The sequence below is a fragment of the Epinephelus lanceolatus genome, chromosome 18 (genome assembly GCF_041903045.1).
Source record: "Epinephelus lanceolatus isolate andai-2023 chromosome 18, ASM4190304v1, whole genome shotgun sequence".
NCBI lineage: Eukaryota > Metazoa > Chordata > Actinopteri > Perciformes > Serranidae > Epinephelus > Epinephelus lanceolatus.
In genome coordinates this window covers 584,493-603,002 of record NC_135751.1, presented here as the reverse complement: position 1 = coordinate 603,002, position 18,510 = coordinate 584,493, and positions in this window count along the sequence as shown.

The window sequence follows — 18,510 nt, the reverse complement described above, 5'->3', positions numbered from 1 at the left end:
GTTTTTTGTTGTTTGTTTTTGACCACCACGCGATGTTTAAACCATCAATAAAAGAAGCTGCGCTCAGTGGACGCTCCTTCTATATTAATATTCATATGCTTCGTTAACTACGACCTTTATTTATTTAGGTCGGACCTTTCAAACTACAAATATTTCACCATTCAATGTGAGAAATCAATGCTAACATTCAAAAATAGCTGACTGTTACCATATTTCGTGTGTAAGTGTGCACAATGAAGAGACAAAAGTCAATTTGACAAACTTTATTTACAAATTTCCACAAACAATATCTGATGGCCAGTCCGCTTCTCCTGGCAGCCAGCAAGAGACAGAAAAGACGATGAGCACATAACTTCAAGAAACAAATCCAAACTTCACCGCTGTATTTTTTTTTTTTGTTTAGCATTTCAGCTGTCTTTTAGCCAGATTGAAGGCTTTGGGTCCGTCACTCTGCTTAATTTAGTGTTGTAACGGCCTGACCTCCGCGGTCCTCTTCGCTCCCCTCACCCACACTTGAGCACCCGTTCTGGGATACACAGTGTCGGCCCGCCCGGCCTGACCTCCGCGCTCCTCTCCACTCCCCTCACCTACACTTGAGCATCCGTCCAGGCCGCGGAGGTCAGGTCGGAGGGCCGCGGAGGTCAGGCCCGGGCGGGACCATAGGTGAGCCCTGCCCTCGCCACTCACCAGGGACCTCTTCTTACGGTCACAGAATAAACAACATAGCTATTTTCTGCCAGTTTATTCCAGTTAGCTTACCTGAAACCTACTGCGTTGAGATGCTATGTCCTGCGAGCTCAGTTCCACACAAAGACCGTGACAGTACTATCCAGCAAAACACGTCACCTCCGTCATGCTAGGGGCACTTCCGTCAAGCCAGAGGCTTGTGTCACGTCAGGGGCTTCTGCTCCAGGGATGTAGCTGAATCCGCGTCAACAGGCTCATTCGAGATGAACTGCGCCTCGCTTGAAATGTAGACGAGAGCAGGCGGCCGCAGTGGGGGGCGGTGACAAAAAGCTGCGGTGAAGTCGGACAGTTTCCCGACAGTTTCCAGCAGCCTTCAGTCCGTACAGGAAGTCACAGACACACTAACATCCTGTCTGGAATGATGTCAATTCATTAAAAAAGTGATCAGGCCCATATATCAGTTTGTTTTCACCATCAGTCACACAACATGTTTTCTGTTCACAGAATAAATCTTCAGGTCAGACAAATACAATTTTAATCTCTAAAATACAACAAAAATGAGTAGTTTATCTAAAACGTCATATTGTTGAGTCGGCATCTGAACCAATGAGCTGTTAGATCAGGTGAGAGCCAGGCGGTGCAGTCAGTTGAGAGCAACTGCAGCGCCTGGCTCTAAAAACTGCGGCCACCTCGCTCTCGCGGTTTTATCACCATCCACTTTTGTAATACGTCAGAGCAAGTCGGGATGAAGTCGGACACAAAACTAACCAGCATGCATTGTGCGGCGATCGCCGGTGATCGAATCTGTGCAGGCCTGGCTCATCTCAAATGAACCTAACAACACGCCTGTCCGGACATGTGCATCACATTTAAGTGTCCCCTGGAAACACTTCCGTTGAGTTGCGGTCTATTTGCAGCGCATTTTTGTAATGTGTTGTGTTGTGGTCTTTGCATCGCTTTTTCTAATGTGTTGTGTTGTGGTCTTTGCATCGCTTTTTTCAATGTGTTGTGTTGTGGTCTTTGCATCGCTTTTTCTAATGTGTTGTGTTGTGGTCTTTGCAGCGCGTTTTTCTAATGTGCTGTGTTGTGGTCTTTGCATCGCTTTTTCTAATGTGTTGTGTTGTGGTCTTTGCAGCGCTTTTTCTAATGTGTTGTGTTGTGGTCTTTGCAGCGCGTTTTTCTAATGTGTTGTGTTGTGGTCTTTGCATCGCTTTTTCTAATGTGTTGTGTTGTGGTCTTTGCAGCGCGTTTTTCTAATGTGTTGTGTTGTGGTCTTTGCATCGCTTTTTCTAAATGCTGCGCACGTGTTGTGAAATTGATGAAAATTTTTTCTCAATTTGCTTGTGTTTTGTCTTTTTGCATGTGTTTTCTTAAGTTGCAGTGCTGTGACCTTTCAGGGCCACCGTACAAAACGCTCGGAGCAGCCGCACAAAAAAGGAGGAGCGCTAGGAAAAAAGAGGCGGCCGCATGCAGCCGCAGACTCTCTCTCCTCATTGGGAACAATTGAAAAAAGAACTGGCCTTCTTCTGGCGCTCAGAAAAAGGCACTATGTGGACATAGGGCCTAAGAGCGCAAAATGCTTCCCTTCTCCATGAAGCACAGATGACTAACAAGAAAGCCATGCGCTATATAGATGATTTGCATTCAGCAGAGTTAGACCTCTGCTCACATAAAGAAGAACTGTTTAGGCTTAGATCAGAACATTGTGATTCCAGCTTTTCTGATTCCCACTCCTCCCTGGATGAGAGGATAGCACCTCCTTCACTAAGTAAGTGGAAATCTTTCCCACTAGACCCTAAGTCTTTGGGAATCAAGCCAGCTCCCCAACCTCCACCAACAGACAGAAGTAGGATTTTCTGTCCCATGTATTCCTCTGTCCCATGTATCCCCCCCCCCTCCCCCACACACACACACACACAGAGTCAATATAGTCAATAACATGGCTGGGTACTGAGGAACCAGGTGAGGAAAGGACCACCTATGGGGAGCTCATCCACACTGAGAGGTGCCACAGCCTACGGCCACAGGGAGCGCCACCACAGAGACCACCCCGACCCAGACAGACTAGGGTGGACTCCACACATAGTGCAGAGCCGCCCAGTCCTCTGGACCTGTGGGATCTCCAGGACGACGTCCCCGCGGGCAGACCAGGTACACCTCTCAGTGTGGAGGCCCCCCATGAGGAAACACTGGAGCTAAAAACTAAAAGACTAAAAGGCAATATAATGAGATAAAACAAGTATGAGATAAAATAATAATAAACAAATAAATGAAGATTTAGAAACTTAATAATAATAAAATGCATAAAGATTAAAAATAAATCATTTAAAAGCATTAGAAATTAAAATAACATATAAGAATTAAAAGAGTAAAAGAAATCAGTTAAAAGCTAAATTAAAGAGGTGAGTCTTGAGCCTCCTCTTAAAAACATCAACAGTCTCTGCAGTACTGATGCTCTCCGGCAGGCTGTTCCATAAGTGAGGGCCATAATGGCTGAATGCAGCCTCCCCGTGGGTTTTTTTCCTCACTTTTGGAACAATTAAAAGGCCGGTGCTGGAGGACCTCAGGATCCGTGAGGGTTGATATGATAAAAGCAGGTCAGATAAATAAGATGGCCCAAGACCATTAAGACATTTAAAAACTAATAAAAGAACCTTAAAATTGATCCTGAAACACACGGGGAGCCAATGCAGCAATTTTAAAACTGGTGTAATGTGCGCCCGCCCTCTGGTCCTCGTCAGCACCCGTGCGGCTGAGTTTTGAAGTAACTGCAGGTTAGAGATACTCTTTTTGGGAAGACCAGAGAGCAGGGCATTACAGTAATCTAAACGACAAGAGATAAAAGCATGCATCAGCACCTCCGTGTTAGCCTGAGAGAGAAACAGGCTTCTTAAGATGATAAAAATCTATCTTTGTTACATTTTTTAAAAATCACACCCAGGTTCTTCACACATTGTGAAAGTTTAAAATCTTGTAGTTTTGGTAAAAGTTTCTCTCTCTTGCCTTCAGGACCAATAATTAAAACCTCTGTTTTGTCCTGGTTGAGCTGTAGGAAATTCACTGCCATCCATGACTTGATATCTAAAATACAGTTTAAAAGCGTATCAATCGGCCCTGTGTCATCAGGAGACACGGCGATGTACAACTGTGTGTCATCTGCGTAACTGTGGAAGCTGATGCTGTGCCTCCTGATGACGTCCCCAAGGGGAAGCATATATAGATTAAAAAGAAGTGGACCTAAAATTGACCCTTGGGGCACCCCACACCTGATTTCATGCATTCTGGAGGAACATGTATCCATACTTACAAAGAAACAACGATCTGTGAGATAAGAGCTGAACCAGTTAAAAACAGTACCAGAGAGGCCCACCAGGTTTCTGAGTCTGTTTAATAAAATGTGGTGATCTACTGTATCAAAGGCAGCGCTTAGATCCAGTAGTACCAAGACTGTGAGTTTTTGTGAATCTGCATTAAACCTGATATCATTTAAAATCTTTAAAAGGGCTGTCTCTGTACTGTGGTTCATCCTAAAACCAGACTGATATTTCTCTAAAATATTGTTTCCTTTTAAAAAATAATTTACTTGGTTAAAAACCAGTTTTTCTAAAATCTTACTTAAAAATGGTAAGTTGGATACAGGTCGTAATTATTAAAAGTGTTGGGATCTAAATTACTCTTCTTCAGAAGGGGCTTCACCACTGCCGTTTTGAAGTCAGTGGGGAAGACACCTGTCTGAAGAGAGTAATTTACTATATTTAAAATCTGTTCCTCAAAGAATCCATAAAATGTTTTTAAAAGTGATGTGGGAATCGGATCTAAAAGGCAGGTTGTTGGGTTTATCTGGGAGAAAACTCGACCAAGTGTCCTTGCATCAACCAGGGCAAAACTCTCCAGTGTCTGCAGGTAAAAGCAATGATCCAGGTGTGTTAAAAATTACATTCTGTTGGTATAAAAGACTGGATCTGATGTCATCGATTTTACTTCTGAAGTGGTCTGCAAAGTCCTCGCAGAGGACATCTGTTGAAATCTTGGCTGTATTTTTAAAATTGGTGCTAGTTAAAAGATCGAAGGTGGAGAAAAGGAATTTGGGGTTGTTTTTATTATCTGTAATGAGTTTTGAAAAGTGGGATATTCTTGCCTGTTTGACTGTATTATTGTAGGTTTTGAGTTGTTCACATAGTATTTCATAATGAATAGTCAGTTTTGTTTTTCTCCACCTCCTCTCTGCACTCCTGCATTTTCTTTTCAACTTTTTGATAGCATCATTTCTCCACGGGGGTGTAGGTTTTGTTTTTATTGTTTTTGTTAAAAGTGGAGCCACTGAGTCAAGTGTTAACTTTAATTTACTGTTAAAATTGTCCACAATAAAATCACAGGGTGCAGGTAAAATTTCAGCAGGAGTGCTCTGTAAAATCTGGATAAAATTTGCAGCCACTTCAGAAGTTAGGTAGCGTTTCCTCACTGTTCTCACCGGGGCCTCCTGATGGCTAAAACTGGTGATGTTAAAATACACACAGTAGTGGTCAGACACAGCCAGGTCAGCAACAGAGGATAACACCAGTGGACAGGCCATAGGTTATGACCAGGTCCAGGGTGTGTCCTCTGTTGTGAGTTGGCTGCGTGACGTGCTGTTTAAAATCCATGCAGGTTGAAAGGTTTAAAAATTCTCTTGACATTGTATCCGAGGTATTATCAACACGTAAATTAAAATCACCAGTTATTAAAATCCTGTTGTAAGTGGTGTGTATGATTGATAATAACTCTGAGAATTCACTGATAAAAGAGGTAGAATGGTGGGGTGGTCTGTAAACTGTAATGCAGAGAATAGGAGGACTGCTAAAAACAAAGGCATGATGCTCAAATGATGAGTAACTGTTAAAAGAAACTTCATTTGAGTGCAGTGTGCTTCTGGTTATAGATGCAGTTCCGCCTCCTTTTTTACCCCCCCCCCCAGTAGAGAATAAAAAGTTAAAATGTGCTGGGCAGGCCTCGGTGAGAACAAATGGTGCGTCAGTGCCAAGCCATGTTTCTGTTAAAAGAATACTGTCAATATTATTGTCTAAAATCAGGTCATTTATAATAAAAGTTTTATTTAAAAGAGAGCGCACGTTCAGCACAGCCAAGTTAATGTTGGTGCCGAACGTGTGCTCATCACCTGAGCGATGTATAGAAGTGGGGTGCAGGATGTTATAATCACGAGGTTTGCTGTGTGGACGGGGTGTTCTGTACCTTATGATGGTCTCTATCGGGAATGTTTCTGGTGAGAGTGTTGGTGACAAATGAGGCCAGTAGGGGAAGCTGGCAGGGGGAACAGTACTCGGTGCCGCTACTGATGCAGGTAGAGGTAGAGTTTCCGTGGAGGGGGCGTGTGATGTCAACAGTCAGTCATGTGGAGCAGATTGAACAGCGTGCTGAATGTTTGCGGATAGCATGTGGCTACCCAGCCTGTTGGGGTGAAGTCCGTCGGTCCTGAAGAAGGAAGACCGGTTCCAAAACAGATTAAAATTGTCAATAAAACCAAGGCCACGGGCACTGCAGGCGGACAGAAGCCAGATGTGGAGAGAGAGAGGGGGTCCGCGAGAAGCGGCACGCTCCACGCCAAAGTGTGGGGATCGGGCCGGAGATAAAAACGGACTTTCCACAGCTGCTTAAAAAGTTAAAAAGGGCACTGAAATCCTTTTTGGTAAGCTCAGATTGTTGGCGAGCTAAATCGTTCGTCCCAACATGTATAACCACTCGGTTAATGGAGGACGGTAGTGATCGCAGCAGCCCCGGCAGCTTATCCAGGAGGACCGGGACTGTGGCTCCAGGGAAACAGCGAGTGGCAGCGTTAAAGAAATGGATGTTTCTCACTATGGAGTCCCCCACTATCAGTGTGTTTGGGGGGAAGAGGGGATGAGGAGAGGATGGCTGCGGCTCACTGGGGGAAGACGCCGGGGGCGGGCGGCGTCCGGACCGTATGCTGGGGTCACCAGGAGAGGAGTCGGAGCAGACGAGTGTTGCGGCGAGACAGCGGCACCAGTCCCGTGAGGAGGATTATCTCCCGGTTTAGGGCAGTGGGGACCTCCAGAGCGTCTCAGCACAGCCTCCTTCAGGATCTTACGCCGAGATGCGGAGGTCGTTGCCCGGGAAGACAGCTGCCAATGTGGCCCATCGGCGGAGCGGAGAGCTACCGGCCGAACATCGCCTGCTGCCGGTGGAGAGGAAGCGGTGCTTGGAGAGGGGTCCAGGTCGCGACGAGACGGAGCCGGATCATCCCCAGACAGAACCGCAAAGCGGTTGGAGAGGCTCAGGCGAGGAGGCGAAGCGGTCCCTTCCACCGCTGTCTTACGACCCCAGACTGCCACCTCGGCCCAGGACAACTGATGGTGAGGTGTCGAGCAGGAGGAAGGCCGGGGACAGGTGGAGGGGTCCCACGGAGCTGTGTCCTGGAGGGCTGCGGTGAGGGAGACAATCCATAGTGACTGCTCGTGCGCCACATCTAAGCAGCTAGCCAGAAGCGACTCCTTGTTTTTCAATTCATCCGAGAGCCGGCGGATGTCCTCTTTAAGGTCAGTGATTGTTTTGTTTGCTTTCCTCAGCAGCAGATCTTCTTGACGTTAGCTGTTCCGGCTAGCTTAGCCATCAGGCTTGATGTGTTTGTGCGGCGGGCTTTCCAGTCCACAGGCTAGCTTTTAGCTGTTTATTCAAAAGCATTTGTCTCTGCACACTGGTTTGAGGTGGTTCCAAAAAGAGGAGCAGCTTCCGTAGTGTAGAATAAACCGGACTTCTCAGACTCTTTTTGTGAGCTCTCTGTGTTGTCGTTGATATGTTGTACACAAACCTGCAGTTACACCTCCAAAACTCAACACCGAGTGGCGTAACCACTTCAACCTCGGCCTTCCAACCTCAGAGACCTGCAGCATGCGATTCACACCTCCTTAGTGTGGTAGGACGGCACAGTCCGTCTCCATTCATGTTGGTTGTGTGTATGTGTTGGATCGGTGTGAATGGCGGTTTAGGCTCACTCCTTTGCTCCCCGCCCATTGGATGCTGCTGAGCTGGGAGCAATTATCCTATTCCACCTTGATTACTGGGCGGTGCTGTGACAAGCTTTATCTGGGGGAGAGCTACGCAGCTCGGATGTGCGTCATCCTACCTCTTCCTGGAGCCTGAGTTTCGCGTCGGCAGCGTGTTTGGCGTGGCTGTGTTGGATCCACGTGGCTGTCTTGAGACGCTTGTTGTCGGACTTCCTCCGTTCATTGTTGCAGGTATGTTCCGATGAGCTCGCTGCCTTTCTGGGTAATATTGGTGGCATGTCTGATGCGCTTTCTGCTTTCCAGCAGAGTCAGCTTGTATTCGGGCCGGAGGTTGGGAGTCGGGAGTGTGCTAAACTAAGCCCTGGGTGTGCATGCTTGCTGCTTTGCACACCGGGAGTAACTTCCCTTGGACGAGAATTGAGTGTTGCACCGTATGTGGTGTTGTCTCTGTAGAGGAATTAAACGCAGTGTAGAATATAAAGCTGCGCTGGAAAGACTGATCCTCATCAGCTAACCTATCAATCTTTGGTTAACTATTGTTTTTTTTTGTATTGTAACTGGATATTCCTTGTTATTGTTTGCAGATTTTGTAATCATTCATTCATTTATTATTTTCTGTAGATTTCGTGTTTAGTTATTTAGTTATTTTTTTTGTGTAGAATTTGTTTTTTCTTTTCTTCATTTTTTTGTTTTGTTTATTGGGTTAACTGTGTGAGTGTGTGTGTGAGTGGTAGTTAAAAGCACAATCAACCTTGGTGGTGACCTTCTGGGCCCAGTATAGTGTGGTGTCGGGGCAGTTTATTTTAATTTTTTTCTTGCCCCTTTGCCCTGACTAACAGTTTGCTTTCTTTCTCTTTGGACAGGAGCTGTTGGGCCAGGGTGTGCGAGTGACTGACTGATCCCCGCGGTGGTGGTCGCTTCACTTCCTGTACAGTAGTGCACATGGGTGTCATTCAACGGTGTGGTTTTTTTTCTTCACGTGTGGTGTGTAGCGTCAGGACCCTTCCCCTTCCCCTCAGTTAGTCATCTCTGCCTCTGCCTCTGCCTCAGCCCTGTGCCAATTTGCTGCACTCTATTAGCAAACTTAACCAAACCACTAGGAGGCCCTAAGGGATTGTGCAATATTCGGCCACTTATTATTATATTCTTTGTTTGCCTCACCACCAAGCGATTTTGTCCAAGGTTGGGAATTTTAAAGTGTTGTTAATAAAACTTTCTTGTGTATAAATTTATCTTGGAATCACGTCAGTCTCTTGTGTTGTTCGGACCTGTGTGACCTTATTGTCAGATCTAGAGTGTTGGTCCCCTCTAATAGATTTGCTGGGGTTGAAATTCCCCTAGGTGGTGTTGTTGGACACTGGTTAACTAACAAAAGTAAATCTAACCCTCGTAGCTTTGCCACATTCTGAATGCTAATTTAGTCTTGCCTTCACCAGAGAGGACATCTGACTGCTCTTGCTTCGAAGTGCTTGAGTTTTTAGCTAAAGACATTGAACTGTTTGATCCAAACAACTGTGATCAACATGTTGATGATTATTTGAGAGAGCTTGACAACTGTCTAGTTGACCTGCCCCAGGCAACTGAAAGGGAGAAGATTAAACTTTTGTGGAAGACCAGCTCCAGAGCTGTCCACAAGTTTATTCAGTGCCAGCGTCCCAGTGTTAGAAATAACTACAGAAAGCTCCGTCAAGCAGTGACAGAGGAGTTTTCTTCTACTGCTGACGAGATCGATTCTATGGTTGCAGTCCTCCAAATTAAACATGGACGTCTTGAGAATCCTAGGGAATATTACAAACGTTTGAGACACACATACATTCAGGGCAAGAATGCACCAGGCTTGGAAGAGAACCCAAGCTTCAAGTCCTTGTTCCTGCGTAACCTGCATCCTTGTGTACGCACTCACATTGTACTCATGACCTGTAATGGTATCCCATCCATGCATGAGCTCAGGAAGTTGACACAGGTAGCTTGGGAAACTGCTGTCCCTTCCAAAGCCACAGGGATACCAACCGAACCTGCTAGTTCAAATCCTGCAGTGTCACACAGATCTTCTGCCCCAAAACACCACCCTCACAACAGCTCGAAGGGGGTTGTGAAAAGACAGCAGGGAGACAAGAAGCGTAACCGCTATGTCCCCCAACTGCGTTGAGATGGCCATTCACACAACAGAAGCTGTAGAAGGCCATACTCAGAGAGCCCAGAACTGTGACCTGCCAACTGACCAGTCACATGATGAGCACAGCATCTCTGACATGTCTGACCACAGTTCAGACGACAGTCAAAATCTTTCAGACAGTGACAGCACCTCTGAATGCCTCTCTGCCTCTAGCTATCGGGAGCGTTACAGCCCTGAGCCACCAGCTAAGCACAGGCACTCCAGAGTTCGCCCCTTGTTTAGTCCACCCCTGTACTGATAGTAACGCAAATGCTAATCCAAAGTACCTTGTTTCTTGCAGTTAGGCAGACTTGAGTTGCCAGCAACAGCAGCAATCTCAGTAATTCTCAACTGTAATAGCCAGACATCCTGCTATTAGTTTAGGTAGCCTATATTCTGATTGGACTGAGACACCACTGTCCAACTTTGCAGGTACACTTGGATTATTTCTGTAAATTCTTGTCAGTTACACCCCTAGTTTCAAAACACTAGGTTAGGACACCACATTATGACTTCACACACATATTCATACACACACCCTTCTCATTGTAGGTGACTCCCTCTCTCCATCTCACCTAACACATTTACATAACTAACTCCTGTTCTCACTAACACCTACTGAGAAACTCAAGTTAGTTATTTTACACCATGCCAGTGTCATTGTTGTTTATCTGGAGTTGTTCTGTAACCTGAAGGTTTTGTTTTGTACTTAGAGACTATTCTTGCTTAGCCAAGATAGATAGTACCAACAAATGCCCAGTTGGTTAACAAACTGCCCAGATGTTACAATGTGAATGGACTGACAAATGAACTTTTTCAACTGTGGACTGAAGATGTTTTGCCCTCAGGATCACACATCAAGTGCAATCCTCACACCAAAGGGGGGATGTTGGGATTCACAGGACCACAGATGATTTATCGTTTGATAAAATCTAAACTGGAGATTTAAAGGCTTTTTCCTCTGCATGCTCTTTGTCTTCAACCAAAGAGAGCTAGGTGACACCCATCTCCACAGGAGGTCTCACCTCACACCTCAGTGAGACACAAGTCTAACAACTTGATTGGACAGGACTTTTACAGTGACATGTGACTCTGTGATGTCACAGGCATCTGTACAAGGTCTGCTCCCTCCAAGCCTTTTCTCTCTCTTGCTCTGGAGCTTCAACAGCTCACCCCTATTTCCGGCTGGGCCTGGAACAGCACAGAGGCCCAGTCCCTTGCTCCATAGCCCAAGCCACTAAAGGGAGGGCAATTGAGTTAGCACCCAGCGTCTAACTCTGCTAAACCCTGAGCGACCAGGTTCCTTGGAGATTCACCTTTGGAACAAAGGACCCAACAAAGACTGCACCCAGAAAGGACAGCTCTTCCCAGCCTTCTTCTGCCGGCTAACAAAGCAGAACACCACCAAGTGACTCTTTCTCCCATCCATTCAATTGGTAACGTAACAACTGGGCCTAGCGTATCACAGCTTTACAGGCTAAGCGAGACTGTTTAACTTGTTGTATGTGACTTGATGCTGTCATTGAGTTATTGTTGTGATAGGTTGCAGTTAGGTCATTGATTAGTTGGCTTCGCCAAAGCTAAGTGTTTAGTTTGCTAATACTGTTCACAAACAGATTCTTGCACACAACTAAACAATCTCTGCACTAATCCAGACTGTTTGCAACACATATCACACTGACATAGGCTTTCAACAGAGCTACACCCAAACAGGCATCTCAAAGTTCACGCTTCTTTTCCTTTGTCTTTGTCCTGACCACACGGTCAGACAAACACCTCCCCCGACCTGAATCAAGCCTTGATTCGGCCATTTTGGTAGTTCTCTGTTGTCAGCCATTTTGTTTTGTAGGCCAAATAGCTCTTTGATCACCACACCCACCTTTGTCTTTCTTTCTTTCTCTTCTCTCTCTCTCACACACACAACACACATATACACACTAAGCTTGTATATAGTTAGTTAGAATTTGTGTGTTTTTGTTTGCTTTGCTAGTTTGTAAATAAATATAATTCTCTGGAATCATGCTTGCTGTCTGTTTAATGTTGCACAAGAGTGAATGAATAGTCTGTTAGGATTGCACCTGGTTTTTTCCTTTCCCTCTTCCCTTCCCCCCTCCTTTTTGTGTGAGTGTGAGCAGGTGAGGCAGGCTGCAGCAATCATCTCCACACCTGCAATCATTCAGCAATCCACCTGGAGTATTTGAGACCGGCTCTTCTCTGCAGTCGTCGCCAGTTCGTTGTCAGCCTTTGTATGTTTGCATCTCCGGAACTTCAGCTGCTGACCTGCCTCACCTGCTGCTGTCTGTGCCCGCTGCAGTCCAGCCTCAAGCTGCATCCTCCTCAGCCTGCTCTCCTCCACTGCCTGCTCCACTCCTCTGACACCCAATCCTGCCCTGCGTTCCAATACCCATACTACCATACTATTTAGTATGCCAGAGAAAGAATTAGTGTGTCCCAATACATAGTATGTCAGATGCAGTATGCCAAAAGTACCAGGATGTTCTACTACATCCGGTCATATTTCGCAGTATGCATGTCAGCATGCTTCTTTGGCCATTCTGACCCACAATCCATTGCACAGCGGAAGTTACGTCGCACTGACTGAGCTGCGTGTACAACCAACGCCCACACTTCCTTTCATACATGGTTTATTTAATTTGAGATACTAAGACACTACATATTAGGACTGCAATGATCTGATTATATACTGTCACATATCATACAGTTTTGCAAGAACTCAGTTACAACATTCAACTTTATTGTGATTATAGTATGATCAATGTTAGGGTTCAACTATGACTACAATATAGATTCTACCAGTATAGGCAGTGGTGTAAGTGTGGTATAAATAATGAATGAATATGACTAAATATGAATACACTATGGGCCAGGTATGAGCAGTATAGACTAGTAATATATAAATAGTAAAAGTCAAATACATATTAAGTAATGTAGTAAGAATATGCAAGTATGTTACACTACAAATAAAAGTAATGTGAATGTAAGGCTGCTTCACATGCAGACAGAATATAGTGCCAGCAGCTACATAGCTGTAAATATATTTAACAACAAACATCTGCCAGCAACAGAGAGCTATGTGTGAAGGGGGTTAATATGCCTACTGGTGACTAGTTTAATAGACAGGTCACTAATAATAGGCTTGGGACTGTTTACGTGAACACGTCAGTTTATTAGAAACAACAACATACATTACGACATAACAGCAACAGAGCTCTCCGGCACCTCCGACGGTATGCACGACTCTGGCGAGCTCGACGAGAGGAGATTCACTGCATCTCCTAAGTGCAGCAAAACAAAATATTCAAATGTGGCGCTACGGACGGCGGCGGAAGTGAGCAAGAGGGTCGGAGTTCAGGGAGCACTGTGATGGCGGATATAGTGTGTCCCAATACTATGCATACTGCATGCATACTGCATGCTACACTACATACTTTTTAAGGGCAGCTGCAGTACATACTAAAAGTATATAGTAGAAGTATGCAATTTGGAACGCAGGGCTGGATTTCCCCCACCCTGCCTCAGTCCAGCTCCGTCCTCTCCCTGGTCCTCCTTATCTGTGGTACCAGCTAGTGAATACTACTTGTCCATGTGGCCCAACAGCAGTGTTGCTGCCTTGCATGCAGAAGACCTCGGTTCAAAACCCACTCTGGAATACTAGTATACTACTATTTTATGAGACCGATATCTTTAACTGGCTATCATTTTTCCCTTTACGAGAATGGTGCCCCACGAGGTGATTTAATGTTAATTAAGTCACATTATTTAACATGATTATTAATTATTGATAATTATTAATTATTTCCGATAGCCAATTAAATCCCTACATATTTGGTGCCCCTTGGTGAGACCAAATGTGTTGACCCCAACATATTTGGTGCCGCCATGTGAAGCCCGAATTTATGTTCCCAACATTTTTGGTGCCTCCGTGTGAAGCCTAATGTGTTGATCCCAACAATTACAATAAATTCTTAAATTACAATCATTATTGAATGGTAAGAACACATAAATAAGCAAAAGAATACATACAAAGAACAATTACATTAACTATGTTACAACATTTAATAATATAATAATATATCTTATATACTGAGACTGAATGTTGCCCATTAGACAGTCCCCAAACGAATTACATTTCATATTTAACCACTACAGAGATATCAGTGACAAATTTAAAAGGACTACCCGAGAGAGGCTGCTCTCGGTGGGGCAGCCTGAGCGCTCATACATATATGTTTATTATGTATGAGTGCTGACACCGCTGTCATCTAGCAGACCTCACATTCAAGTGGGCTCTGTATTAATACATCAACCATGGGTCTGAAGTTTAAACTACTCATGAAAACACTACGTTCCCTGAATACACAACAGTAACATATCGGTAATTATGGCTTACAATTGTGCGCCTTTCCCTCACTTGCCATTTCTGAAGATTGTTGCGAAATGCATGCTGGGATACCTGACTGTCTGAAGTCCACACAAGTCTGCTCCGATGCATCTCCGGTAAAAGGGGCGTGGCGAGAACACATCCGGGCATTTGGACTGAACTTGGCTAAATGTGAACTTTGAATTGGAACAGTACTTGGGCTGTGACTGATGACGTGTCACAAGTCCACAAGAACACAAGTCCGCACAAGAACGCATATTGAGAAACGGCTAGAGACTTGGGCTGCGGTGGGAAAGTCTTTTTTGCTTAGGAAGGTTCCTAGCTGAGTGAAATGACCCAGAAGTATTTTAGTGGCCGCCATGATAAGAGCTGTTCGAATTCTCTAAACACTAAGGAAAGGAGGTTCAATGCTTCCTTTCAGATCTCCTTTAGCATAGGATACATTGGCCCTTCCTAAGTGATAGGAAAGGAGATAATTTAATCCCACAATGCTTTGCGGGAGCAATATTTAAAGCGACTGACCATTCATGGAGACAAACGAATAAACCCAAAGAAGTAGGAGAAGAAGAAGAACGAAAGAAGTGACGAAAGGAAAAGAAAAAGAACAACCGGCTCTCAACATGACTGAAAAGTCACGGAAATCACCATGTAAGTCACCGTTACATGAAGCTTTGCCCATCTCATGCCATAACTTGATAATATGCGTAACGTTATATGTTCCAGACTCTCAACAATATGTTAAACCCATGCGAACTATAAACGTCACGCTACTGTTACCCAATTCAGGTTAATATTGTGGTGTAAGATATGCTCAGTGTGCATTAATCATGTCACTATTTGAGAGTTGTTGAATCGCCAGCTTTTAGCAATATCATTCATTCATTTTTCTTCAGTCACAGATGCTGACATCTCTGCACTCATACGGGCACGTGTGCGGCTGGAGCACCTCTTCAGCGGGAGGAGGAATGCGGCCAAAGCCGGCTGGGATTAAGTAGTCATACTTGTGGGTCAAAATGTTGATATAGCCTAATGAATGGTGGCAAATTAAGCTAATTCTGACCTACAGGCAGGTGGTGAAAGAAATAGGGTTGGAGGGGCAGGTGTCACCCATGCAGGTGGCAAAAAAATGGGATAACTTAAAGACAAAATACAAGGTAAAGCAAATCAGGTGGCTGGGAACTGTGGTAGGCCAGTGTCTGTGGGTATTATGTTGCACACTAAATTGCATTTCTTGTACATTTTGTATAGTATTTTGTTCATATTTCTTAGCTATATTGTAAGCCCATATTCTTTACATTTCTGCCTCTTACTATTTCTCACTATTTCCATATTCATTTATTGTTTATTGCTGCCACAAGAACTGACATCTCTGTCGTGGAGCTAATAAGGGAATCTTTAATTCTTTAATGGCCAGTAACAGTTAGATTATTCCATTATTGGTCACTATACGTTCTACCCCAACTGCCCTTTCACTAACATTGTGTTAATCATGTTAATAGGAGCTGAAAAACCCACCCACAGGCACGGGCACAGACAGGGGTGAGGCAACAGCAGCTTCCTAGCCATGGTTCAGTGACAAGCATGAAGCACTTGGGGGGAGGCCATCCATTCACCCTCCCTCCCTTGTTGCCTCATGCTCAATGCCACACCATGGCCAGGCTGCTGCTGGAGCCTCATCCCCTGTCTGTGCAGAGGCCTTGCCAGCCTCCCTCCCCCCTGAGACGGACAGTGAAGAGGAGGAGGCTTCTCCACCACCATCCACATCTACCTGCTCCCAGGCATCAACCAAGAGGCCAAAGAGGGGTGGGGGTGTATTGGCCTTCCTGAGGGAGCAGGCCCTCAAAGATGAGGCGAGAGACCAGGCTTTCTATGAGCAAAATGAAAGATTCCTCGCAGCCCTGAAAGACATGCATAATAATGAAGGAGCCTGGGCTTGGTTGAAGTTGGCAGTGCTGTTTGGGCTGAGATCACTGTCCAGCCTCCTGGAGGTGTCATTGTTGTGAGGGCTCGTCCTGGGGAGGTAGACTGTACAGCCTAACCCGGCGGGGGAGTGTGATAGCCTAACAAGGCTTCCTTCCCTGGGTCTACCTCCTCTGTGGTAGTATAGGTAAGGTAAAGGAGGTTGTTCGGTTAGTGTGGGGAGCAGTGAGACCTGGCATTAGGGGAGTGTCTCTGGGACGCCAGAGATCACTGTCTAGCCTCCTGGAGGTGTCGTGGGACTAACTAGACGAAACACCGGTGAAAGGAGGTTCCCACCCGATGACCCCAAAGACATGTTAGTTATCACTGCTCACGGGTCTGTATAGTTAAGCCTTGCCATAATAGCTTATCGTAGGGCTTAGGAGGATTATTCACTGAGTGCTGATCCCTTTTTTTTTTTTTTATTAGAGCACAAACTTCTTGTGTTTATTTGAATTCATAATAATAAAGACAAATAAAAGAAAAGTAAACCTTTGAGTCCTGTTGTGTTAAATGCAAGTGAAAACAAAGGTGTTCAGTTACTGAAAAAATGGACTAGTAATGACCAACACATTGCATCAGTCGCCATAATGCCACTTTATTATTGAGGTTGTAGTGGGTGTTGCTGGTGTACATTATATTGTAAGGTGTTAAATATTTTACCCACTCTGTTCCTAATGTTTTGCCCCCCTCATGTTAATGGAGTGGGCAATATATTGGGAACAATGTTAAATCTAGCACACTCCAGTACACCACCACCACCCACTGTGACCTCAGTTGTAAACAAAGTAGAATTATAACTTTCTGACAATGTTAGAACTGAAAATGTATAGCCTAAGCTTAAGAATAGACGGAGTTAAATTCTGGTTTAAATACTCGGCATGATCTTAATACCTATGAATTATGTCATGGTGTATACTGATTTGGAGAGACTTCAGTTTTCATTGTCCTCTTAATATCAACTTTGTTTTATTTGATTTATTCCCTGTGAAGAAATTTGATATGTGGGAATATGAGTTCTATGTATGGATACTCCTCAAGCTGGTGATCAAAATAAGGAAAATATAAGAAAAAAATAGACTGTGGCAGAGTTGTATTGGTTTGCACAGGTGTACCTGATAAAGTCACAGAAAGATCTACTATAATATGACAAACACTGTGTGAAAAAAACTGAAGATGGGTTCACTGGGATGGATAGAACTCAGCTGGGAAGATGGGTGATTGCCCAGAATTGAATGCAGTGGTGTTGGGCCCTTAACTGCCTGATAGTAGCCTAATATCTTTGGGGAATCAACGTCACATTACATATCCACAGTCTGTATCAACCATAATAATTTCAAGGCACAATCATGTCAACATTTCAAGGTGTTTACTGAGTTTTGTGGTCGTTTTTAAACTATTGTAAGCAAATGACAGATGATGATTGATTGACATATTAACACAGAAGTTTGTGTTTCAAGAAAAAGGGATATGAAACGTTTTTATTTAAATGTTTTTAATTCAACATGTTTGCAACTTAAGAATGATATGTACAGTAGTAGATTTGTAAGCCTAACATATTTGCCTCTCTTGCATACACTTGAACATTTGTCATAAATAATCGCAATAATTCAGGAGGGTGAGTGTGAGCAACCATTTTCAGCTTTTCAGTTTTGTGACTGTCTAGCTATCTTTTTTAAGTCATATTTTTCACTGTGCTGTCCACGTTTATATATCCTGCATGAAGCAACATGGTAAGTAGGCACGGGGCGGAGTATCTGAGATGCGCTTTTTGTAGTCCATCTTCGGTAAACTGTAGCAAAGAGCATAGATACCAAGAGGCGAGGCTCCGTTGAATTTTTGCCAACAGCCACTAGGGGCGCTGCGGTAGCGCTGCCGCCATTTTGGACTGTTGAGCTTGGACTGTTGTTGGACATCTAAGATGTCAAGGAGAGAGTAGAAAAAAAGGAACAGTGTAGTGCAACTAGAGAAGCAATTTCTGAAGAAATTGCGGGTGTGAATGCTGCGAGCTGAAGCCACGCTGCAATGCTGCCTTGAATACAATGAAGTTTGAATGATTTGAATGTTTGAAAGTTTGTTGAAAAGCTGACTCCACACTGAATAGCTGCCTTTAATAAAATAAAGTTTGAATGATTAGAATATTTGAATGTTTTACTGAGATTTATGAAATCCAATATGGCCGCCGCCTAGTGACGCCACAATATGCAAATTAGATGAGTTAATTTACTCCCATCAGATTCCTCTTCCTTTATTTTGAGGATGAGACAACAAAAACAGCACAAAACAAA